We start from the raw sequence: 3680 nt of genomic DNA, 5'->3' as shown, positions 1-3680 counted from the left end.
TATGTATCATCTATTCATCTATTTACCTATCTATCACTTAACACCTCTACCTATGAAGAAATCTTGGAGATCTCTGGAGATCACCAGTGTCCTGTGGTCAGTGGTATCCCGTGGTCAGTGGAATCCAGGAATATCCATGCCACTGTGTGGAGCAGCAGAACATGAATGTGTGCTAACCTTAACCATGACTGGAACCAGGTGGGTAGTGCTTGTCTTCTTCAGAGGAGGGAAATTGGGCTGGGAATATGGCCTAGTGGTAACGTGCTCACATTGTATACGTGAAGCCCTGGGTTCGATTCTTCAGCACCACCTATATAGAAAAAGCCGGAAGTGGCTGAGACTCAAGTGGTAGAGTGCTAGCCTTGAGCAAAAAGAAGCCAAGGAGCGCGCGGCAGCAAGATGGCGGTGCAGATTTCCAAGAAGAGGAAGTTTGTTGCTGATGGCATCTTCAAAGCTGAACTAAATGAATTTCTTACTCGTGAGCTCCACTAGGATGGAAGTCATTATCTTAGCTACCAGGACCCAGAATGTTCTTGGGGAGAAGGGCCTGCGGATCCGGGAATTGACTGTAGTAGTTCAGAAGAGGTTTGGCTTTCCTGAGGGCAGTGTCAAGCTCTATGCAGAAAATGTGGCCACAAGAGGACCGTGTGCCATTGCACAGGCTGAGTCTCTGTGGTACAAACTCCTGGGAGGGCTTGTTGTGCCGAGGGCCTGCTGAGCGGGGCCAAGGGCTGCGAGGTGGTCGTCTCTGGGAAGCTCCGCGGACAGAGGGCGAAGTCCATGAAGTTCGTGGACGGCCTGATGATCCACAGCAGGGGACCCTGTCAACTACTATGTGGACACCACTGTGTGCCTTGTGCTGCTCCGGCAGGGTGTGCTGGGCCTCAAAGTGAAGATCATGCTGCCCTGGGACCCAAGTGGCAAGATTGGCCCTAAGAAGCCCCTGCCTGACCACGTGAGCATTGTGGAGCCTAAAGAGGAGATGCTGCCAACCACCCCCATCTCGGAGCAGAAGGGTGGGAAGCCAGAACCCCCTGCCATGCCATAGCCCGTTCCCACAGCATAGCAGGGTCTCCTTGGCAGCTGTATCTGGAACCTGGATGTTGCTCTAGAGACATCTAATAAAATCTTGTATAAAGAAAAAAAGCCAAGGACAGTGCTCAGGACCTGAGTTCAAGCCCCAGGACTGGCAAAATACAACCAACCCAAAAACTATTCTCAGTACTCAATACATTTCAATAGATCACAGATTTAAATCAAGGTCCTTCAATATCTTTTTTTTTTCTGCTGCCACAATTGTCTCTCAAACCAGTGGAAAATCATCACGTTCATGTCACGCCTGAATTAGCCCATAAGCTATTTAAAGAAAATTACTACGTTTCTCTAGAGCCCTTGCCTTTTCTAGGTTAACTATGCCTCATTCCTTTAATATTTCTCTCGCAGAGGATGTGTGTGGAACTATTTCCTAATTATTTTGACTGCTCTTTTTGTTTAAGGCCCCTTCTAACTCACTAGTATTGAACTTCAGGTGAGCCCCCCCCCCCAAAAAAAAAGGCAGTTAATGAAAACATGGCCTTTGCCCACGGCCTGTGGCCCATCCACCCCTTGGAGGCCAACCATTCAGTGGCTGTTTCAGTAAGGGTGAGGGCTTTCTGTCAGAAAGAATGAGCTTATGCAGTAATTACTATCTCCTTTATTGCCCTCCTGGGCATTGGGTCTGGGGTGGGGGGATTGGGGTTTCCCTTGACTATTGAGGTGGAGGGTGGGGCGCTCATAGCAGGACCCTTGAGAGAAAGGGGCAGGAATGGCAGCGTTAGATGTGTGTGGTCTGTCCATGCATTCTGCACAGCTTGGCTTAGGCTTAGGTCTGGAAGGGTGTGGCGATCCTGGCACACCTGTGATTTCCTGGCTTAGTCCCCACGAACCAGTGCATCCCGTGGAATGATGGCTCCAGAAATCAAGAGCACCTGTTACCTGGAAAAGTGTTGCGCATTCCTCACGAGATCTCATGGAAGTGACGCGCGCCTCCGCATGCAGCCGGCTAGTGGCAGGGCCTCCCTCCCCACCCGGGCTCAGTCCTCCAGTCCCCTCTGTAAACTCTGCTCTTGAGTTACTGCCGCGTTAGCATTGTGGTATTTCTGGAACTTCACATCTGACACCCCTGGCGAGATGATCTGTGAGCAGCTGGGGGAAACATCTGCCACCACACTGGAGCAATTTTATTTATTTGGGGGGGGGTGTTGGTAAAATTTCTCATTTTGGATAAACGCGTTATTATTGATCCTTGGAACAATTCCTTTCTTAGTAAAAATAGCCGTCTTCTTGGTGAGAGAGAAATTAGGGAGCAACACAGATGCAACATGATCATAACCATACGACTCACTTTCTTCTTCTCCCTCTCTCTCCCTCTCTCTCCCCCTCTCCCTCTCTCTCCCTCCCCCTCCCTCTCTCTCCCTCCCTCTCCCTCCCCTCTGTTAAAGTGGTTTAGGTACACAGCAAAATCGAGAGCTACAGCTCCACTGCCAGCTCTTTTGGTGATTAACTTCCTCCCCGGGCTGGTTTGAAATTGTGATCCTCTAATCTCAGCCTCCTGAGTAGCTGGGATTACAGGTGTGCGCATCCCTGCTCGGCATTTTTCACTTGCAGCTGGTGCTCTACCGCTTGAGCAGTGCCCACTCCCGGTAATGCTCTTTGAAGAAATGAGAGTTGGAAGAGGAAAGTGGAGGTGAGGCTGTTGCATGTGAGGCTCTGGGTCTTGGGGGAGCGGTGGAGGGGTCAGAGGATGGCTTTGATGAAGAATCCTCACAAGGCAGCTCTCGTTTCCTTGCCCGATGTGAATTTTTCATGGAACCCCACATTAAAGCCGCTGACGGGGCCCCTCCCCCCTTCTCTGCTTGCAAACTGATCAAGTGTAGAAATCCTCTGATTAGCTTTTTCTCTCTAGAGGCAAGCAGGGTTTTCAAAAATAACCCCGGGCTCAGTGGCGCCGCTTGACAGGGCAAGCAGCTGAAGTGGGGTTCCCAACCTCCTCTCCTCTCTTATTTCTGGTGATGAAAAGTGTCGAGTCCATGTCAGCACTCTTTGGGAAGTAGTGGAAGGCTTGGGGCGCTAGGCATTAGTAGGGACACTGAGTATTCTTTTTTTTCATTTTTTGTTTAATTTAATTTTTTTTTTTTCTTGCTGGTCCTGGGCCTTGGACTTGGCCTGAGCACTGTCCCTGGCTTCTTTTTGCTCAAGGCTAGCACTCTACCACTTGAGCCACAGTGCCACTTCTGGCCATTTTTTATACATGTGGTGCTGGGGAATTGAACCCAGGGCTTCATGTATACGAGGCAAGCACTCTTACCACTAGGCCATATTCCCAGCCCATGCTGATTATTCTTAAAGGATTATGCCCGTACCATCACAGTGCCTCTCTTTTGGTTCTTGGGTGCATTTGTGGGGTGTCTCAGGAGGAGCCCACCCAACTCCCAGTGCCCAGGAACGCTTGCATTATATTCCAATCACTGCCTACTTGGTTCTCCGTACTGGCTACTGGTAACTCACAGAGTTCCAGTCAATCTAAAGGCAACCGAGCACGGCCATGGCTCACACCTGTCATCCTAGCTACTTAGGAGGCTGAGATCTGAGGATCGTGGTTTGAAGCCAGCCCAGGCTGGAAGGCCTGTGGGACACTCTAT

The 3680-nt window shown here is 50.2% G+C and overlaps 1 pseudogene; it reads left to right on the top strand.

Moving 5' to 3' along the window:
• Positions 1-388: 388 nt before the first annotated feature.
• LOC125341933 lies at positions 389-1146 on the top strand (annotated as a pseudogene).
• The last annotated feature ends 2534 nt before the right edge of the window (positions 1147-3680 follow it).

Source organism: Perognathus longimembris, chromosome 25 (genome assembly GCF_023159225.1).
Source record: "Perognathus longimembris pacificus isolate PPM17 chromosome 25, ASM2315922v1, whole genome shotgun sequence".
Taxonomy (NCBI): Eukaryota; Metazoa; Chordata; class Mammalia; order Rodentia; family Heteromyidae; genus Perognathus; species Perognathus longimembris.
Note: the sequence above shows the minus strand (reverse complement) of the source record. Positions and strands in the feature narration are given on the sequence as shown.